Raw genomic sequence first — 23,445 nt, 5'->3', positions numbered from 1 at the left:
TGTTTTCAATTTCATTTAATTCTGCTCCAATTTTGGTTATTTGCTTTCTTCTGCTGGGTTTGGAATTGGAATGTTCTTCCTTTTCCAGTTGCTTGAGATGTCCCATTAAGTTGTTAACTTCCTCTCTTTCTGTTCTCTTGAGGAAGGCTTGCAGTGCTATAAATTTTCCTCCTAGGACTACCTTAGCAGTATCCCAGAGGTTCTGATAATTCATGTCTTCATTATTGTTTTGTTCCCAAAATTTGGTAATTTCCTTCTTAATCTCGTCTCTGACCCACTTATCATTCAGCATAAGGTTATTTAGCTTCCATGTTTTTGTATGAGTCTGTAGATTCCTGTTGTTACTGAGTTCAATTTTTATTCCATGGTGGTCCAAGAAGATGCAAGGAATAATTTTTATCCTTTTAAATTTGCTGAGGTTAGACTTGTGACCTAAGATGTGATCAATTTTGGAGTATGTTCCATGGGCTGATGAGAAAAATGTGTATTCAGTTTTGTTAGGTTGAAATGTTCTGTAGATGTCTGTTAAATCCAAATGTTGGATGGTTAAGTTTAATTCTAAAATTTCTTTTCTCAGCTTCTTATTGGAGGATCTATTCAACACTGCCAAAGGAGAATCAAAGTCTCTGACTATGATGGTGCTGGAAGAAATCAAGTTGTTCATGCTGTTAGAGTGTCTCTTATAAATTGAGGTGCATTCTGGTTGGGTGCATAAATATTAATAATTGAAATATCATTATATTGAGTTACCTTCAACAAATATAAAGTGACCATCCTTGTCCTTACTTACTTTTGTTGTTTTAAAGCCTATTGTGTCTGTGAATAAAATTGCAACATATATTTTTTTCTGATTTCCATTTGCCTTGGAATACAGATGACTATGCCTTTACCCTGAGTCTATATTTATCTTTTAAGGTAAGATGAGATTCTTGTAAGCAGCAGATATCTGGCCTGAATTTTTATATCCAATGAGCCAACCTATGCCTCTTTAGAGGACAATTTAAGCCATTCACATTAATTGAGAATGATCATAAGCCTGGTAAAATTTAGGTATCAAGTTTTTCGTTAAGTCCAGTGGACATTTTTAATCCTTTCACCACTGTGGAAGGTGGAATTTGATAAAAAAAAAGTTTCTGGATGGTGCCTGTGGCTCAAAGGAGCAGGGAACCAGCCCCATATGCCAGAAGTGGCTGGTTCAAACCCAGCCCCAGCCAAAAACTGCAAAAAAAAAAAAAAAAGTTTCTGAGTGAGTTTACTTTTGTGGTGGAGGATTGCACTGGTCATTATCGACAATAGGTCTGAGAATTTCCTGGAGAGCTGATTTAGTTATGGCAAATTTCTTCAACATGTGAATGTCATTAAAGTATTTAATTTCTCCATCATAGATGAAACTCAGTTTAGCTGGATACAGGATCCTGGGTTGAAAGTCATTTTGTTTTAGGAGATTAAAAGTCGATGACCACCCACTTCTAGCCTGAAAAGTTTCAGCAGAGAGATTTATAGTCATTCTAATACTCTTCCCCTTGAAGGTTATGGTTCTCTTACGTCTGGCTGCTTTTAGAATTTTCTCTTTCATATTAACTTTAGTGAAGTTAATTATGATGTGCCTGGGGGATGTCTTATTCAGGTTGAGTTGTGCTGTGGTTCTGAAACTGCTATATGAATTTCAGAATCTCTTGGCATATCTGGAAAGTTCTCTTTCATAATTTCATGAAGAAGAGCCTTTGTGTTTTGTGAGGCAACTTTGTCACTTTCAGGGATTCCTATAAGACGAATATTCATTTTCTTCGAATTATCCCAGATCTCTCTGAGAGAATGATCCGTTTTTGCTTGCCATTTCTCTTCCTCTTTGAGTGCTTGGGCATGTTCTAAAGCTTTGTCTTCAATGTTAGAGATCCTTTCTTCTGCCTGCTCCATTCTGTTAATGAGGGATTCTTGTTGTGTGATGTTCTTTTTCACGGGGAGAGAAGGATGGCTTGGCTGCAGGTGCAAGCTGGCTCCTAGAATTGTTTAAAAGCAAGAAACGACTACACACTCTTAGGTGGCATGTAGCAAAATGTCTTTATTTTCTACTTCCTTTTATTGGGAGCTAGTCACCTACACCACATTGATCGATAATCCTAACATCCTCATTTCTTATCTTAAACTATAGAAAAGAAAGAAAGAAAGAAATCCTAGCATCCTCATTTCTTATCTTAAACTATAGAAAAGAAAGAAAAAAATCCAGGAATGTGAGATAGCCATCATAAGATTAGCCTAAAGAAAGAAAGTCCGGGAAAGTAAGACAACCATCTTAAGCTAGCCTCAGGCTATTCCTCTTGGAAGATCTGAAAGAACAATACATTATCTGACTTCTATTGTTGAAGTTAAAGGTTAGGATAAACAGAGGAGCAAAACCTTTCTCTTCTATGTACTCAATTAAATTTCTGAGAAACTGGCTTCATGACTGTTTTCTTATGGCTTTGGAGACCCTGCAGTTACGATGGAGTATTTTACTCGACATCATTATGATGGAGTTTTTCTTTTCACTCACATCAACCTTTGAGTCATGTCTTCTGCACAGATGGGCCGTTTCAACCCTTATCTGACAGGCTGACTTGACTGCACAGTCGGGGTTACCTGTAAGAGGGTTTTACGCCTGGCTTGCAGGCCCCCACCGTGTTTTCCCAGGTCGCTTAGGGCCTCGACAAAAGCACATAATACTCACAAGTCTTTTCGCTCAGTTCTGGAATTAAAAGAGCACATTTCATTTAATTTTTGTGGGGGTTTACCCCACAGATTCTACCGTATTTTTCAGATCTTTGAGGGCTGTAAACTTGCCTCAGTGTGTCAAAATCTTTGGTCATTTTATCTTTGAAATTATTGAATTCTTGAGACATCTTTTGAATAATTTGAAATTATGATTCCCTCTTTTCTTCCATTCTGTTGATCTTATTTGCTATCCAGACTCTGAACTCAATGTCTGACATCTCAGCCATCTGTTTATGGATGGGGTCTTCAGTTGCATCTGCCATGTCCTTCTTTGGGGAGGTTGATCTACTCTGGTTATTCATGTTACCGGAGTTTCTCTGCTGATTCTGCCCCATGCTTAATTACACCATTTGGCTTTTCTCCTAGAGCTTTGCCAAGGACCTGTACAGTGCTATGGCCTGAGAAAGTAGGGGCCTTCTTGGTTTGGTGGGGCTAAGTTGCTCTGTCTTGTTTTCATCTGGTCTCTGTTCTACTTTAGTAAATTAGTTAATCTGGGTTGAAGTCTTAGCTGCGGAGAAATACCAGCAATTAAGTCACCCTGCCTTCACAGACACAATTGGAAAATGAAAATCACACCTTCCCACAACCACACACCCAGGGTAGCACTTTGGATAGCCCTCGGGTGATTGACCCAGTTCAAGAGATTCAAATCAATTGTCCCCGTCAGCACTGGTCTCAGATGGGGGAGTTCAAAAGGTCTCTAGCAACTAGATAGCTAGATAGCTAGATAGCTAGATGGCTGGCAGCTCAGGTATGACTGGCTCCCGTGCTCTGTGAGGTCAGAAGGACCAAGCCAGCAAATAAATTAGTCTGGGAAGGTTGATGCCTCCTTCCCCACCTTGAACCTCTGTCACACCCAGTCACTGGTAACCCCAGTGGGGCTGGGGCTGTGACCCAGTGCCCCCCAGTGAAAAATATGGAACACTTCATGAATTTCCGTGTCATCCTTGTGCAGGGGCCATGCTAATCTTCTCTCTATCTTTCCAATTTTAGTATATGTGCTTCCAAAGCATGCACATAACAGGGGATTTTAACACTCTTCTTATGGAGATGGGCAGATCTTCTAAACAGAAATTAAACAAAGATATAAGGGACTTAAATTAGAGCCTAGAATAGCTGTGCTTGATAGATGTATATACAATACTCCATCTCAAAGCTGTAGAATATATATTCTTTTTTGTTTTCTTAGAGACAGAGTCTCACTTTATCACCCTTGGTAGAGTGCTGTGTTGTCACAGCTCACAGCAACCTCCAAATCCTGGGCTTAGACAATTCTCTTGCCTCAGCCTCCCAAGTAGCTGGGACTAAAGTTGCCCATCACAGTTCCTGGCTATTTTGTGTTGTAGTGTGCCTGGGGCTGGATTTGAATCTGCCACCCTCAGTATATGGGGCTGGTGCCCTACCCACTGAGCCACAGACACCACCTGAGAATATACATTCTTTTCATCAGCCCATAAAACATTCTCCAGAATTGTTCATATCCTAGGACACAAAGTAAACCTCAACAGGATCAAACAAATTGACATTTTACCTTGTATCTTCTCAGACCACAATGCACTAAAGGTGGAACTCAACTCCAACAAAAACATTCAACCCCACACAAAGGCATGGAATTTAAATAAACTTATGCTGAATGACAGTTGGGTGCAGGAAGAAATAAAAGAGGAAATCATTAACTTCCTTAAGCATAACAATAATGAAGACACAAGATACCAAAATTTGTGGGATAAAGCAAAAGCAGTCCTGAGAGGAAAATTTATCACTTTAGATGCCTACATCTGGAAAACAGAAAGAAAGCACATCAACAAACTCACAAGCCATCTCATGGAATTGGAAAAAAAAGAACAACCTAAGCCAATATGCAGCAGAAGAAACAAAATGTCCAAAATTAAATCAGAGATTAATGAAATCAAAAACAAAAGAATCATTCAGAAAATTAATGAAACAAGGAGTTGGTTTTTTGAAAAAATAAATAAAATAAAACCTGTGGCCAGCCTACTAGAAAAATAAAAGTAAAATATCTAGTAACTTCAATCAGAAATTATAAAGGGGAAATAACAACAGATGCCACAGAGATACAAGAGATTATCTCTGAATAATACAAGATACTCTATGAACAGAAATTTGACAATGTGAAGGAAATGGATCAATATTTGGAATCACATCTTCTCCCTAGACTTAGCCAGGAAGAAATAGATCTCCTGAACAGACCAATTTCAAGCACTGAGATCAAAGAAACAATAAAAAATCTCCCCTCACAAAAATTCCCTGGTCCACATGGCAGAATTCTATCAAACCTTCAAAGAAAAGTTTATTTCCATACTGCAGAAACTATTCCAAAAAATTGAGGAGGAGGGAGTCTTCTGCAACACATTCTATGAAGCAAACATCACCCAATACTAAAACCAGGAAAAGACCCAACTAAAAAATGAGAACTTCAGACCAATTTCACTAATAAATATAGATTCAAAACTTCTCAACAAAATCCTAGCAAACAGATTACAGTTTATCATCAAAAAAGTCATACATCATGATCAAGTAGGTTTTATCCCAGGGATACAAGGCTGGTTTAACATATACAAGTCCATAACCATTATTCACTGGTTATGACATATACATATACAAGGTTTAACATATACAAGTCCATAGCCATTATTCACTGGTTATGGACATATACAAGTCCATAACCATTATTCACTGGTTGCTTCACTGGAAGCAAAAACAAATACCATATCATCCTCTCAATATATGCAGAAAAAAGCATTTGATAAAATCCAGCATCTTTTTCTAATAAGAATACTGAAGACTATAGGCATAGGTGGCACATTTCTTAAACTGATCAAAGCTATGTATGACATACCCACAGCTAATATTTAAGTAAATGGAGTAAAACTGAAAGATTTTCTACTTATAATTGGAACCAGACAAGGTCTTCCCCATCACCATTACTATTCAACAAAGTGCTGGAAGTTGTAGCCAAGACAATCAGGCAAGAGATAGAAATAAAGGGCATCCAAATAGGAACAGTAGAGGTCAAATTTTCCCTCTTTGCTGATGATATGATCTTATACTTAGAGAACCACAATGACTCAACCACAAGACTCCTGGATGAAATAAAAAAATACAGTAATGTCTCAGGATATAAAATCTATGTCCATATGCCCGTAGCCTTTGTATGTGCAAATAACAGCCAAGATGAGAGGTTAATTAAGGATACAACCCCCTTCATCATAGCTTCAAAGAAAATGAAATACCTAGGAATGTACTTAAAAAAATAGGTGAAGAACCCATATAAAAAATTATGATACCCTAAGAAAATAAATAGCAGAGATTATTAATAAATGGAAGAAAATACCATGCTTATGACTGGGAATAATCAACATTTTAAAAATGTCTATATTTCCTAAAAGCAATCTACCAATTCAATGCCATCTCTATAAAAATACCAACATTGTACTTTCAAGACTTGGAAAAAATGATTCTGCCATATAGCTAAGGCAGTTATTAGTAGTAAAAACAAAGCTGGTGGAATCAGCATACCAGACTTTAGGCTGTACTACAAGCCTATAGTGGTCAAAATAGCATGGTACTGGGACAAAAAATAGAGACATAGACATTTGGCATCATATAGAAAACCAGGAAATAAAACTAACATCTTATAGCCACCCAATCTTTAGTAAAACCCAACAAGAACATACAGTGCTGGGAGAACTGGATATCCACATGTAAAAGACAGAAACTGGACCCGCACCTTTCTCTACTCACAAAAATTGATTCAAGATGGATAAAAGACCTAAATTTAAGGCATGAAATAATAAAAATCCTCAAAGAAGGTGTAGGAAAAACACTAGAAGATACAGGTCTGGGGAAAGACTTTATGAAGCAGACTTCCATGGCAATTGCAACAACAAAAATGAACAAATGGGACTTAGTAAAACTAAAAAGCTTCTGTACAGCTAAGGCAACAACAACCAAAGCAAATAGACAACCTACACAATGGGAAAGGATATTTACATATTTTGAATCAGATCAAAGCTTGATAACTAGGATCTATAGAGAAATCAAACGAATCCACATGAAAATAGCCAAGAATCCCATATATCAGTGGGCAAGAGATGAATAGTACCATCTCTAAAGAAGACAGATGAATGACTAGCAAACGTATGAAAAAATTCTCATCATCCCTAATTATTAGAGAAATGCAAATCAAAACCACCCTGACATATTATCTAACCCCAGCGAGAATGGTCTACATCACAAAATCTCAAAACTACAGATGCTGGCATGGATGTGGAGAGACGGGAACACTTTTACATTGCTGGTGGGACTGCAAACTAATACAACCTTTTTGGAAGGAAGTATGGAGAGCACTCAAACAACTCAAGCTAGGCCTCCCATTTGATTCCCCAACCCATTACTGGGCATCTACCGAGAAGGAAAAACATTCTTTTACAATAAGGACACTTGCACTAGACTGTTTATTGCAGCTCAATGTACAATTGCCAAAATGTGGAAACAGCCTAAATGGCCACTAACCCAGGAATGGATTAACAAGTTGTGGTATATGTATACTGTAAAATACTATTCAGCCATTAAAATGATGGAGACTTTACATCCTTTGTATTAACCTGGATGGAAGTGGAACACATTATTCTTAGTAAAGCATCACAAGAATGGAGAATCCTATGTACTCAATTCTCAAATGAGGATAGTTGATGACCTAGTACATGTTGGGGGGTGGGGGAAGGGGAGACCTTAGAGAGGGAAGGAGGGAGGGGTGTGAGGGAAGACAAGAGCAGAGAAAGGAAAGGAGTGAGGGGATGGAGGAAGGGAAGATCTGAGCGAGGGAAGGAGGGAAGTGGGTGGTGGGTGATGGTGTGTGACACACTTTTTGAGGGCGGGACACAATTTTAAGAGGGACTTTACTTAGCAAATGTAATCAATGTAAAGTGGTTTTTTGTACCCTCAATGAATTCCCAACAATAAAAAATAAATAAATAAATAAAGCTGGCTCTGGGAGGCCCTGCCAGGTGCCAGAGAGGCTGAACTCCCCACTCTGGGATGCTGGTGGGGCCTTTGCAGAGGTCTGCGCAGGCAGGCATCAGGGCTGGACTGATCCCTCCCCCTTTGTAGTTTTAGCCTCTGAGAGATGACGTCTTAATGGACACCAAGGAAAACTAACTTTATTCAAATGAGAGAGAGAAGAGGTGATGCTGAGGCTGATATGAGGTGCAAAGGAGCAATGCATAGGAAGTGCTTCATGCAGGGCTGAGTACAACAGAGCAGCACCAGAGAGCAGAATTCTGCTTTGGATGATTTTGCATGAACAGCAAATTATTTATTTATTTATATCATAACTGTGTATATTAATGCATTTATAGGGTACAAGGTGCTGATTTTATATATAATTTGGAATGCTTACATCAAACTGGTTAACATAACCTTCATCTCACTTACTTCTTTGTTGTGATAAGACATTTATAGTCTACTTTTAATAGTTTTGACATGTACCTTTGCACTGTGTACGTTAGGTGAGGTCCCACCAAATACCCTCTCTCCTCCTGGTTTCCCCTGCCCCTCCTTCCTCCTCCTCTTCCCTCCTTATTTCTAGACTATAGTTGTGTTTTATCACTTGTGAAAGTGTAGGTTATCATATATCAGTTTCATAATAATATTGAATACATTGGATACCTTTTCTTCCATTCTTGAGATACTTTACTAAAACGAATATGTTCCAGCTCCATCCAAGTAGACACAAAAGATGCAAAGTCTCCATCTTTTAATGGCTGTGTAGTATTTCATGTTATACATATACCATAGTTTGCTAAACCATTCATGGGTTGATGGCTACAAAACTCTTAGAAGTGATCAAGGAATATAGCAGTGTCTCAAGATACAAAATCAATACTTACAAATCAGTAGCTTTTATATATTCCAACAATAGTCAAGATTAAAATATAGTTAAGGACTCTATTCCTGTTACAGTAGTGCCAAAGAAGATGAAATATCTGGAAATTTACCTAACAAAGGACATGAAAGATCTCTATAAAGAGAATTATGAAATTCTGAGAAAAGAAACAGCTGAAGATGTTAACAAATGGAAAAACATACCAGGCTCATGACTGGGAAGAATCAACATTGTTAAAATGTCCATATTACCCAAAGCAATATACACATTTAATGCAATGTCTATTAAAGCACCATTGTCATACTTTAAAGATCTTGAAAAATAGTGCTTCATTTTATATGGAGTCAGAAAAAAAACCTCAAATAGCCAAGACATTACTCAGAAATAAAAACAAATTAGGATGTATCACATTACTAGACTTCATGCTATACCATAAATCTATAGTGATCAAGACAGCAGCTTTCTTATTTGTCAACAATCCTTCCAACAATAGGCTTTTAAACTTGGGATAAGCATATTGACAAATTGGTAGGATTTGTCACCAAGTCACATGGGCACCTTCTGAAGATGAGCCCAGTGGCTTCAGCAGCTGTGGAGCCAGTGGTCCTATTTGCAGCATGGAGTCCATTCAGTGGGGAAGGTGCATCTGGTGGTCATTCATGTGGAGTGTCTGGCAACTGTAACCACTGGCCTGACTTAGGATCCTTAAGTCTATAAACACAGGGTTGAGCTTTCCTTCCATTGTCAGTGTTGGTCCCTGGGGCAGGATGTGTTTGTCATGAGAGGCTGTGTGACTTGGAGCAATGGCTGATCCACTGTGTGTAATGCAGGACCACCAAAACCATGTCTTTTTTCTCAGCCTCTGCCTTATCAGGATGGTCAAGGCTGCTGTTGGATAAGGAGAAATGGGTCCCATAAGGACAGTGTGCACGTCTAGCCACCAGCCTGCTGTAAGCTTTGGAAGAGAACTATGAAAGGCATTGTTGAGCAAGAGGAATAGCTTAATTAACACCAGACACTTCATGGCCAACAACAGGATGGGCTGGTGTATGTTAATCCAGCACCCCAATTCCAGAGCCTTGTGTGGTGGCCAGTATGGTGCGGGCCATCCTGTACAGCAGTAGAAATGAGCCTGTGCAGCAGCCGCTGGACCCCTACACCTTGCAGCAGTCAGTCCACCCCACTCCCAGACAACTATAATCCTGCTCTCAGAGGGAGGGCCTGCTGCACTTCTGGGGTGATGGCATGCTTGCTGACTGCTGTAAGACCACATTCATCAAGGACCAATTTCCCACCAAAGACAGCTTCAAGTTCCTGATGGGAAGTTCATTGACCTCTCAGCAGATTATATAAAAACCCACACTCTGTCCTAGGAGGAAGGAGGACTGATGATTGTGGTCTATATCAGATGGTAAGGACATCAGTGTTGATACCAAGGTGCTGCTTAACTGGACTCCAGACCCTCTCCTCCAGAAGAGCTTCTCCTCTAGGATCCACTGATAAGTTGAATCTAAATGAAGGTGCACTTTGGAAAGTATCATGACAATATGTACTGATTTCTTTTTAAAAACATTATATGATCTGAAAGACTTTTAAGTAGCTCTCACAGCTGAAAACCAGTTTTATATCCTTACCAGTGGTTCTCAACCTGCCTAATGCTGCAACTCTTTAATACAGTTCCTGTGGGTCGTGACCCACAGGTTGAGAACCACTGCCTTAGACTGACAGAATGTCAGTTGTTTAAACAGCCAAACAACCAAGTTTTCATGACTACTTTAATGGAGTTAATTGATGGCTTATTTGTATTTTACAGTTTTTATCACCATATGTAGTAATAGATTTAGACAGAATCTTGTGTGTTGATCCTGTGGTCATTGTCACTGTGTAGAGGTATTATGATTGTTATAGTGCTGTCAAACTTATATAACTTTAATTTTAAGCAATGATTTACATGGCACTTTCTTCCTGAAGAAATAAAATTTGCCTAAGGTTTTTCACAAATAAATAAACAAAAATAAGGCTGCGTACACCTATGATTCTAGCACTCTGGGAGGCCGAGGCCGGTGGATTGCCTGTGCTCACAGATTCGAGACCAGCCTGAGCAACAGCAAGACCTCATCTCTAAAGAAAAACAGCCAGTTGTTGTGGCAGGTGTCTGTAGTCTTAGCTACTTGGGAGGCTGAGGCAAGAGAATTGCTTGAGTTCAAGAGTTTGAGGTCGCTGTAAGCTATGACGCCATGGCATTCTACCAAGGGTGACAAAGTGAGACTCTGTCTCAAGAAAAAAAAAAACAGTTAATAATATCAAGTACCTATTATGTTCCTGTCACTTATTTTAGCATATGTTTCTACATGTATTAAATACTTTAATCCTTAGAAGTGGGTTCTAATTTTATCTCCATTTTTGTAAATGTGTAAAACAAGATTCCCAGAAAAGAAGTACCATAGCTGGAAGAGCTAGGATTCAAATTCAAGGAGTCTGATCTTAGACTATATCCTGTTAATCACTATGCTCTGCTGAAAGAATAAACAAAAGAACAAACAAATGTATGCATGAATGAAGCAGTGAGTTTGGAAATAAACTTACATGGTAAAATTAGAAATCAAGGCAAGGTGAGGCAAATCTATATCAAAGATGGCTTCATGGGCTTCAGCATGTGTATGGAAACAACAGAGGTGACAAAGGTGTAGGCATAGCGAGATACCACATTAGAGTGCATGGAATAGCTTATCATCAACAGTTGAGAGAGAACATAGGAGGTGGGTTGAGTGGACACTATCTTTGGCCTTGATGGGTTAGTACTTGAGAACACAAGATTCCTGTATAGCTCTCATGGTACTGGTGGCTAAAATGAGGCCTAGAGAAGGGAAACAGCTTCTGCTATCCATTTTGTGGATCTGCCTGATATTGCAGTGAGGTTTGTCAAGTCTCATAACCAAAGGCTCACAGAAGATCACAAATCAAGGGACCTCTGGACAAATGCTAATCCAACTTTAAATGGACATGAATCTCCTGGTGATCTTGTTTAATGCAGATTCTAATTCAGCAAATCTAGGGTGAGGGCCACAATTCTATATTTCTAATAAGCTCTCAGGTGATACTAATGCTTCTCATCCACAGATTTCACTTTGAATAGCAAAAAGTTAGAATATAGCAGAGTGATGCCATTCATTGAGCCCACTCTGTGCTAGGCACTATAATAAATATTTATTTCTTCCTTTTTAGGATCTCAGGTAAAATAATTGCACCTGATAAAGGCAATCATGCATTGCATGCATGATAAGCATTTGGCATCAATCATCTTCTCTAATCCTCACATCAGCCCTATAAGCTAGATACTATTACTGCCCACATATTAAAAAAGTGTTAACTGGGGTCACATAGAAGATATCTTTTTCCTTACCTTTTCTGAAATTATGATCCTTCTATCTACCCACACATAATGCACACCTAGTTCCTTCTCAGAGTGAGGCAATGGGAAATGAGGGCAATTGGGGATTAGATAGACCTAAGTTCAAATTCTGACTCTGGCCTGATTGAATTAAAGTTTCTGCATAGCCAAGGACATCCATCAATAGTATAAATAGACAACCCATAGAATGGGAGAAAATATTTGCATGCTGTACATCCAATAAAGGACTGCTAACCATAATCTACAAAGAACTTAAGCAAATAAGCAAGAAATAATCAAAATAACTCCATTAAAATGGGCAAAAGACATGAACAGAAATTTTCCAAATGAAGATAGGCTAATGGCCAACAAACACATAAAAAAAAAATGCTCAGCATCTCTAATTATTAAGGAAATGCAAATCAAAATGACAATGAATTATCACTTGACTCCAGTAAGAATGGCTTTTATCCAAAAGTCCCAAAACAACAAATGCTGGTATGGATGTGGAGAGAAAGGAACACTCATACATTGTTGGTGGGACAGCAAATTAGTACAACCTCTATGGAAAGTAGTATGGATATACCTCAACTAAAAGTAAAGCTACCATTTGACCCCGCAATACCACTACTAGGTATTTACCCAAAGAAGAAAAAGGACATTTTATCATAAAGACACTTGTACTCAAATGTTTACAGCAGCACAATTCACAATTGCAAAGATACAGAAACAAAATGAATGTCCATCAATACATGAGTGGATTAATAAAATGTGGTGTATATATATCATGGAGTACTTCTCAGCCATTAAAAATAGTGATCTAGTATCTTTGGTAACAACCTGGATAAAACTAGAGACTGTTTTTCTAAGTGAAGTATTGCAGAATGTATAAACAAACAACATATGCACTCAATAGTAAATTGAAACTAGTAGATCAATACTTTGTGCAGGTGTGGAAGTAAAACTCAATGGGAATCAAGTAGGTGGAAGGGGGCAGGAGGGAGGATGGGGTTGGGTTAATTCACCCCTAATTCATACAACACATATATTCTGAGTTAAAGTTATAACTTTGACTTAAAATGTACAAAGTGAAATTATGTAACCAAGATGTGTGTGCACCAATAATATTCTGAAATTAAAGAAAAAAAAAAAAAACTCCACTGAGGCACCCTGGTGACCCAGCGGAGAAAACACTAAAGAAAATTCTGGTTCTGCCACTTCCTAACTTTATCTTAATCTCTGAGCCTCTGCTTCCTCTTCTCTACAATGTGAATAATAGCAGAGCCTAGCTGTGAGGACTAAATGAAATAGTAATCCTAAGACCCCTGGTACAGCAACTAACGTGTGCTCAGCACATAGTACCTATTTTCTCTGGCCCCAGCTTCTCAGTTGTAGGACTGAAGAAACAAACTGGATAACCTTCCCCAATTCTCCGCCAAGTAGTTAAATCCCCAAGCTTTATTCTTTTATCTCAGAACTGGCCTTTGTGTTTGACAAGGGGGTACAGGAGGTCCCAGGTCTGTAAGTTCAAGAAGAATGGTGATCAAAGTGCTGACACAGATAAGATACCTCCACTCAGACATGATGCTGCCTCTGGCCTAGAACTGTTGTCCACATCCAGAAGATCTGAGCTTGATCTCCAAAGCCTTGCTCTTTTAAACCTCCAAGTATCCTCAATTGAGCGGGAGCAACCATCCTAAAGGGTAGGGAAGGCTCTGAATGTGGTATTAAAGCCCATATAAACCAGGATTATCCAAGAGCTGGGGCTGGCATCTTGCCTAGAGAAGGGTCAGTTCCATACCTCCTTCCCCACCCCCATCCAGCTGTAAGATGAATAGAATCTAAGCACACCAGAGTTCTGGGTCTGTTTATTTTCTGTGTTGGATCAAGGTGGAGTTTTCTTTCCTATTAACATCCACAGAAGCCTGGTAACTGGGGCCTGAGAAAGGTCACTTAACATTGAGTATCTTAAAAAGGCAACAGAGAGGAGACAGGAGTTGGAGAGGCAATATTGTTATAGGACCCTAAGTAATACCCTTCTGGCTATTCTAATCTCTAGAATAGTCAGAGGCCAAGGGCAGAATTGAGAATGAATATAACACAGTAGTTTAAAATATAGGCTCTGGACTCAGGGCATCTGTATTTGGATCTCAATTCTGCCATTTACTTTGTAATACTGAGCAACTCTATAGTCTCAGTTTAGTTTCCTTATCTATAAAATGAAAAGAATAATAGTATTTACTTCATAAACTTGTTATAAAGAATGAGTTTGTAGGTTTGGAATGCTTGGCACATGGTAAGTGTTTAGTAAACAGCTGCTAGGAGAAAGGCAGGATGAAGCATGACAAGGATCAAAAGTATGGAAAGCTCCTTCTTCCTCTGGAGTCTTGGGTGAAGGGAGGAGTGGAGAGATGCTAAGTTGAAGTACTCTGGACTCAGTGTCTGTAGGACCTTTGAAGGGTGGAAGTGGGAGTCGGGCTGATAAAAAGGAAAGTATTTGATATGCATAGGGGCTGTCAGCATCTCTCTCCTTGCCACTCACATAGAATACACATAGCTCCAGCACTTACCTTCAAGGGCAAAGCCTCTGACAACATTTTACAAACTGCTGAGAACACTCACACATGTCCTATATAGCACTTAGAACCACACAACAAAGTCTTCACATTCTGACATTAACAAAGCCTGTCAGCTGCCACCTCCCTCAAGTCCAGACGAAGTTTCCTGTTTGGATTTCCTCATGAGGGAGAGCCCTAGCTAGAGAACAACTCTGTTTATACAACTATTGCTATATAAGTAAATCTACATCAGCTACCCAGTCCTTTTCTCTTAAATATAAATGAACAACCAAGAATCTGCAAACTAATTAAGGAAGACTATAGCATGAAAGCAAAAGACTTAAATAAACAAACAACTCACTTCAGAGCAATTTTGGCATCTGGGAAACAAAAGAGAACTTTAGGGGAACATGATGACATTCTCAATAAGATTCAAGAAGATATAACATGCATGAAACAAGAACCAGATGTCATAAAACAAGAGTAAACAGAGAAAAGAGACTCCTTAGAATTTTTTTTTTTTTTTGACACAGAGCCTCAATCTATCCCCCTGGGTAGAGTGCTGTGGCATCACAGCTCACAGAAACCTCCATCTCCTGGGCTCAAGTTAGTCTCCTGCCTCAGCCACCCAAGTAGCTGGGACCACAGGCACCTGCTACAATGACCGGCTATTTTTTGGTTGCAGCCATCATTGTTATTTTTGGTGGGCCCAGGCTGGATTCAAACCTGCCACCTTAGGTGTATGTGGCTGGCGCCTTAGCCACTTGAGCCACAGGTGCCAAGCCAACTCCTTAGAAATTAAAAATAAGTTGCTAAAATTAAAAAAAAAAGAAAAAACACAAACACTGGGAAATAACATTGAGGAACTCTCCCAGAGTGTATGGCAAAAGCAAACAAACAAATGAACAAAACAAAAAACCCAAAAGAACAGAAAATGTTAAGAGAAAACTTAAGAGATATAGATTGATCCAGCAGGTTCAACATTTGAATAATAGTTCTAGACAGAGAGAACAAAAACAATGAAGGAAACTTTATAAAAAACATGTTAGAAATTTATTTATTTTTTATTAAATCATAGCTGTGTACATTAATGCAATCATGGGGTATGGTGTGGTGTTTTCATATACAATTTGATTAACATAACCTTCATGTCATTTTCTTAGTTATTGTATTAAGACATTTATATTCTACTTTTAGAAAGATTCACTTGTACCCATGTAAGATAAACCATAGCATGTTAGAAATTTATTTCTTACAGCCAAACAAGGCTTTCCAGACAGGTGCTCAGAACAATGAATCCAGAAAACGATGGATCCAGCCCAAGCAATTATTGCAGCAGCTTCCTCACAGGTTCTCCTGCTTCTGCCTTTGTCATCCCTTCTTCTTCCTCTAACAAGTATATATTCACAAAAGCCAGAGGAATCCTTTTGAAACCCAAATCAGATCCTCTCCCCTCTCTTCTCAAAAACCTGTGGTTTACAGGGCCCTCTGTGATAGGGATTGGTGAAGCAAGCCTCCATTACTTATCTGACCTCATTTCCTATTCCTTTCCTCCCTGCCTTTATCCAGTACCCTGGCCTTTATGTTTTTCAAAAATGTCAGGCATGATTCTTTCCCAGGGCTTTTGCACTGTTATTTCTGCTGAGAATGTTCCTCCAACCCCCAGGTACTCTCTTGGCTAGCTCTTTCACCTCTTGTAAGTCTTTGCTCACATGCTATCTTTTCAGTGAATCTTTCTCTAACCAACCTATATATTTATTTAAAACTTTCTTTTACTGATATATAATACTTATACGTATTAATGGGGTACATGTGATATTTTGTTACATGCATAGACTGTGTAATGATAAAGTCAGGGTATTTAGGTTATCTATCTCCTCCAGTTCTTATCATTTTTGTGTGCTGGGAACATTTTAAGTCCTCTCCTCTAGCTATTTGGAAATATGTAATAAATTACTTTGACTACCCTATTTTAAAACCAAAATTACCTCCTACTCTCACTAGCATTCCCTATCCCTTTAACCTGATTTACTTTTCTCCATAGCACTTATCACATATTTTGATTTGTATCATATATTTGATTACGTATTTTACTGATTGATCCAATTATTTTAACTCACCCTCTCTCTCATTTGAATCAGCTTCACAAGGGGCAAAGATTGCTGTCTGTCTTTCTCACTGCTATATCCTTAACCCCTAGAACAGTGCCCAGCACATAGTAGACACTCAATAAATATTTGTTGAATGAGTGAATATAATTCAAGGAAAAAAGAAAGCCTCTTAGAAACTCTGTGTGTGTACTGTGTGCATGTAATTATCCAAAAAAGTCTTGGCCTAAATAAAAAGCAAAATAAAATATAACATGATTATAACCAGCAGATGGAATATAAGACAGATTTCGTTTGACCTTGATACTAGAAACAGTCCTCTTTTGAGAGACCAGAAGATTGTGACATTGGACTTGTAGAGAAAGAATATCTCTGGCTTACTGCTTTGCTAGATTTTGACAAATATTTAATATTGTAGTCATGATAACATGAACACTGTTTATTGGTTTTCAGGTTTTAGAGTTAATCTGGGAAGACAAAGCAGGGAAGACCTGATTGTGGCTGCAGAACAGAATGTAAATGTTAACAATCTGAACAATGTAAAAAGAAAGATGAAACTGACAATGTAGGGCATTGCGAGGGTAGTGGCCCTAATATCCTTGTCCTCAAAAGTGGGTAGTTAAAAGTTATCTGTCAAATATGGATGGAATGCTCTTCCTATTTATGCCAGGGCATCGCATGGTCCACTCTGAGCTATAGAGGCGCTCTGGCTGTTCCCTTAGGATGACCGAGTGGGAAACAGCTGCACCAGCAGTGGCAGAAACCCCTGACATCAAACTCTTTGGCAAGTGGAGCACTGATGATGTACAGATCAATGACATTTCTCTACAGGATTACATTGCAGTGAAAGAGAAGTATGCCAAGTACCTGCCTCACAGTGCCCGGAGGTATACTGACAAGAGCTTCTGCAAGGCATGGTGCCCCATTGTGGAACGTCTCAGTAACTCAATGATGATGCATGGCCGCAACAATGGCAAGAAGCTCATGACTGTGCACATTGTCAAGTATGCTTTTGAGATCATCCACCTGCTCACAGGAGAGAACCCTCTGCAGGTCCTGGTCAATGCTATCATCAATAGTGGCCACTGGGAGGATTCAACACACATTGGGCAAGCTGGGACAGTGGGTCGGCAGGCTGTGGATGTGTCCCCACTGTGGCGTGTGAATCAAGCCATCTGGCTGCTGTGCACAGGTGCCCGTGAGGCTGCCTTCCAGAAAATCAAGACCATCGCTGAGTGCTTGGCAGATGAGCTCATCAGTGCTGCTAAGGGCTCCTCCAACTCCTATGCCATCAAGAAGGATGAGCTGGACTGTGTGGCCAAGTCAAACTGCTGATTTCTCGGCTGCTGCTTAATAAACCTGTCTGCCCTAGGGGTAAAAAAAAATGGATGGAATAAGAAATAGAGGTTTGACTATACTTTTTCCAAGTTACAAAATTAGCCAAGAACAAAAAAGGAGTTATCAGTGTTTACCGTTGCAGGGAAAGGAAGGGAAAAGTGAGTCAGTGTACATAAATAAAATCTTCATTGCCATCTTGGGGAGTCAATAGAATATTGTCTACATTTTACAAATCAAGAAACAGTAAATACATATTCTCTAGAGTTGTGAAAGGAATAACTGGTAGAATTAAACCAAAAATTGTGAAAAGGTAACTTTGAGGGAGAGGGATGGAGATGGAGAAGACTGAGGCAAGGGACTATTAGTTTTTATCATATGTTCTCCTGTACTATTTGACTTGCTGCTGTATACATGTATGAATTTAATGAAAATAGAATTTTAAAAAACTTTACATTGATCTCATAACAATGAAATAATTATATAATCTATGAAACTTCTTGAAAATACCTGAATGGGTATATAGATATCTAATTAGACTTACCTCCATAGATGAACATCATACTGTAATGCACCTAACATATGTTTCTGAGGAGGGTTAGAAAGGATATTCTGGGACTTAAAAAAATAGGAGGAAGTATACAGTAGTAGTTAACACTCTGAGTATTGGTATTCCACTGACCTGGGTTCAAGTCCTCTCAGTGCCATTTGTTGGTTGTTTTGCCTTGCAAGTTACTTCTTTCACTTTTAGTGTTGCTTTTAGTGAAACCAGGCTAGTGCTCACACCCTCTTCATCAGCAAGAAATATGAGCTCTTATCTTCAGGCTCATTGCCTGTAGTATGGTGGTTACGGGGCTAGCCACATGCACTGAGGCTAGCGGGTTGGAACCTAGCCAGGACCAGCTAAAGCTACAATGACAACTGCAACAAAAAATAGCTGGGCATTGTGGCAGGTGCCTGTAGTTTCCGCTACTTGGGAGGCTGAGGCAAGAGAATTGCTTAAGCTCAGGAGTTTGAGGTTGCTGTGAGCTGTGATGCCACAGTACTCTACCAAGGGCGACACAGTGAGACTCTGTCTCAAAAACAAACAAACAAAAAACCAACCAACCAAACAAACAAACAAAAAAATAGAAATGTAAACTCTTCAAGAGTGAGGACCAATTCTATAGAGATGTCTCATATGTACTTGGTGCTCGTTTTCTGTTAAATGGTCCTCTCCTGCCTTACATGCTTGGGGAAGGAGTCAATGAATAAAGAACAGGGGAGAAAGAGGGTAACATATTTCCTCATCTATGTGAAATGTGACTTTTGTTTAACAAAATGTAGTCATTTTGTCATGGAAAGATATCCTTCAGGGCTTATAGTTACACAAAGTGAATTAAATTGCCCTACAATATAAGAGGCAAAAAGTGATACTTCAACAGCAGCTCAAGAGAGAGGACATAGGAGCCTGGAACTGGAAAGGAGAGGAGCTGCCAGTATGTTGAGGGACAGAAAATGCCCAACAAGGATGGATTATAGAGAACAGGAGAAGGGACAGTTAGGAGATCTTTATTGATGATAGGGGAGGGTGTGAATATCTGAAGAACAAGAAAGTCTGATGTCAAATTTAAAGTTGATGACTATGCTGTGCTACATGACTTAGATGACTAAAGGAATGAAAGGGAACTTTGTAAAGAAACTTTGCCACTCTCTCCAAACATTATCTCTGAAGTTTCCAAACTGAGTTTCTGGTCTCTGATGACCGTGGAAAGAATAGTTTCAGTGCAGATGCACATTTGTATTCTGTATGTTTTGAGGGAAAAGAAATGTGCTAGAATAGGACTGGTGGTGGGAATATTCTGGGCTTCCCATTTGGGCTCTAGGGATCTGGAGTCTTGGATGTTTCCGGGTTTAGATAGTTCCATCCTAATATTCTGCACTAAGCAATCCTTATCCTGCCTTTCATTATCTCCAGAACAGAGCTGCCTGGTAATAACTAAACCTTTTCTTCCTTCTCCTTAGTTGATATGTAGTATCTATATAATCTCAGGTATTTGTCTCCTGACCTATAGATGCTGAAAACAGATCTGAGACCCAGTGACCTAGGTTCTTCGGTGTTTATTGGTGGAAGCTTTATATAAAGATTCCAAGAGTTCATAAGGAGAATATGGAAGGAAATCTCTCTAGTCAAAGGGTAAAGATTGTTAACTAATTTGTTTTTTCTGTTCTGACAAGGTTGATTTCCATCCTCTGATCCTCAGGTGCTAAGGGAAGGGTGTTTGTGGTATTGTGTTATGAAGGTGGTGGAATTCAAAGGGAACTGGGGAAGTTTGGGGTTGAAAATTTTGGGGGATGCCTCTCTGATGGACTGAGATTTTGCCTAACGTCCTTGAATCCAATTGTATCTCCTAAGTTTCTAATTCTGTATTCCTTTTAGTTATCCCAGGATCCCAAAGACCACAAATGGTACCTAAAACACTGTGTAACTTAAAATGTTGGAGGTTGTAACAGAGAGTAGACATATCAGAGGGGTAGATTTAACAGAGGGTGTTCCACAGGAAAGAAATTGTGTGAACAAAAGCTCCTAGGCAGGAGAAGGCATGGCACATTTGGTAATAATAAAGTTTTATTTAGGTGGAATATAGGCAACTATATCTAATACTCAGAAAAACAGCAGGAAAAGGCTGCAAAACTAATCAGGGCTAGATTTTGGTGAGCTTTAACATCAGGCTCAGGAATTTCTTGAAGAAGTAGACTATATTCATTGTTATGAATACCGCACCTGCCATTCACATCTCAGTTCACTGCAGTGAGCAAACTGTTGCCTAAGATAGGCTTAAATAAGATATACATTTATCTGTCTCACCTAAAAGAAATCAAGAGGTATATAGTATATGGTGGCTCCATCAAATTGTTAGGATTTCAGGTTCTTTTTAGTTTACTTCTCTAGAGTGTGGCCCTAGTCCTCATGGCCTTTATTCCAGGAGGCTACATATCTAATTTAAAAATCAGATATCTTATTACTAAGGAAGAAGAGGAGAATAGCTATCAGGGTAAACAGCAATCCATGCAACAAGCATCTGCACTGAAACTATTCCTTCCAAGGTCATCAGAGACCAGTATTTGATCATCAGAATCCCTAGACATCTTGTCAACGTCTTACTTTTTTTCTTGAGCTCTCGGCAGCATTCAGCACTATTGACCTTTCTCCTTTAGAAACATTCGTTTTCTGGGTGGTGCCTGTGCCTCAAGGAGTAGGGCGCCGGCCCAAATACCAGAGGTGGTGGGTTCAAACCTGGACCTGGCCAAAAACTGCGAAAAAAAAAGAAACATTCATTTTGTTTAGTTTTGTAACACTCCTTCCTTATTTTTCTCCTTATCTCTCTGGTCACTCCTTACCATCCTCTTTCATGGGCTCCTTTTTCTCTATCTATACCATAGATGCTGATGGTCTCCAAGACTCTTTCCTGGTTCCATGTTTATTCTAGCTCTGTGCATTCTTCTTGGTTGCTCTTGCCATTTCTCATGAATTAAAGAACCATTTACATATTGATGACTCTTAGATCTGTAACCTCAGCCCAGGTATCTTTCCTGAACTTCAGACATGTATATTCAACTACCTATGGCACATTTTCACCTGGATGTTCCACAGGTGCCTCAAAATCAACATTCATTTCACCTCAAATTCACTATTCCTCCAGTATTCTATATCTCAGTGAAAGGAGGATCTGCACAATCTCTCAAATCAGATCTTCCAAGTGTTCCTTTGACACATCTCTTTTCACCCTTTTCTCCACAATCCAATTATTCATCAAGTCCTATTACTCTACATCAAGTCCTACTCATCTATACAAAATTATTTCTTTAATATCTCATGAATTCAATCACTTCTTACTACCTCTTACCACTCTAGGTCCAAGCACAATCATTGCTTACCTGGATGACTACCAAAGTCGTAACTACTCTCTCTTTTTCCATATACTCCATATAGATGCTATATGGGAGATAGGTGTTCTTTTTAAAACACAAACCAACGTCATATTCATGTCTATAATCCTTCAGTAACCCATCAGTGGTTTCAGGATTAAGACCAAAGTCTTTATCTTGCCATTCAAGACTTGCTATAATTTGGAAGGAATGAGTATTTGGAGCATCAGAATTTGAAGAAAACGGAGGCTGTGTCTAGTGTGGATAGAGGAAAAACCTAGGAGGCAAGGTGCATCTATCACAAACTTGGAGAAAACAATAATTCAGAGACACAAAGGAGACAGGAGAATAAAAGCCAACCTTGAATGTATGGAAAGTGTGTGTGTCTGCGTGTGCATGTGCACATTGCTATGCGCATGTGTATCTTGAATTATCTGTAGAAATAAGGATTCATGATACTTTATTTGCATAGTAATGGAAAAGGCGACCTTATAAAGCAGAAGCTTTGTGAACATTTGAATTACATTTGAACGTAGGAAATATATTTGATATTATTTCTGCAACTGACCACTAGGCTGGTTTTATTATAGTTTCTTTTAACTTTTTAGTTGATACTCTTGGATTTTTCCAGGTCTATATTCATATACTCTTTAATTAATGATGATTTTATCAATTTTCTGTTATTTTTACATCTTATTTTGTTCTCCTGAATAGATTCAATTGCTCATGCAAGTTTATTACAGGATGGAGGTGCTGTATCAAACCAGTGAGGGAAAAGATAGATTAGTTTGCACATGAATTAGGGGTAAGAAACTATAATTGTGCAGAATAATCAAGCTAAAACATTACAGAAAACAAATTTGAATCATGAAACATTCAAATGTAAATACAAAGCCATAAATGGGTTTGGGAAAAATGGAGATTGTTATAATGTAGGAAGTGTGGAAAGCATCTCTAAGCAAGAAACAGAATTTAGTATTAGTAAAGGAAAAACTGACATATTTGGCTATATAATAATTGAAGCCTTTTGTAAGGAAAAATTACCATAACATGAAAAATATCTGTAATATGTGATACATAAACATGAGACACATTGTTGGTGGGAATGTTATTCCATGTACTTTTGGGAAGTAAGCTGACAAATTTTGTATCAAAATGAAAAACTATTTTTGTAGCATTTGAGTTAGCATTGAGTTAGCAATCATAAAAATTTATAATTTTTAAATCATAAATTTAAAAAAAGTCCAATACACATACCAGGATGTTCCTTGCAGCATTGGTTGTAATAGTAAAAAAAAAAAAAAAAAAAAAAAGAAAAGAAAAGAAAAGAAAACATCTACTGTATACTGGACTGGTTAAGTAAGTAATGGTACATCTATACAAGAAAGGATCATGCAACTGTTAAGAAAAATGTTCAGTAACAGAAAGATGTTTAAAATATAACTGGGGGAAAAAACAGGTCACAGAACAGTAGGCATAGTGTAC

At 38.6% G+C, this 23,445-nt stretch overlaps 1 non-coding gene and 1 pseudogene across 2 annotated transcripts; one reads left to right on the top strand and one right to left on the bottom strand.

Moving 5' to 3' along the window:
- Positions 1 to 3,661: 3,661 nt before the first annotated feature.
- On the bottom strand, positions 3,662 to 3,764 carry LOC111722734. The gene has a single exon (XR_002771428.1). It is a non-coding gene; the product is annotated as a U6 spliceosomal RNA (small nuclear RNA).
- Positions 3,765 to 17,363: 13,599 nt separating this feature from the next.
- On the top strand, positions 17,364 to 18,091 carry LOC100962240 (annotated as a pseudogene). The gene has a single exon (XR_001161858.1). The product of XR_001161858.1 is annotated as a 40S ribosomal protein S5 pseudogene (transcript).
- Positions 18,092 to 23,445: the final 5,354 nt, after the last annotated feature.

Source organism: Otolemur garnettii, unplaced genomic scaffold (assembly GCF_000181295.1).
Source record: "Otolemur garnettii isolate 467f Iridium unplaced genomic scaffold, OtoGar3 scaffold00337, whole genome shotgun sequence".
Classification (NCBI taxonomy): domain Eukaryota; kingdom Metazoa; phylum Chordata; class Mammalia; order Primates; family Galagidae; genus Otolemur; species Otolemur garnettii.
Note: the sequence above shows the minus strand (reverse complement) of the source record. Positions and strands in the feature narration are given on the sequence as shown.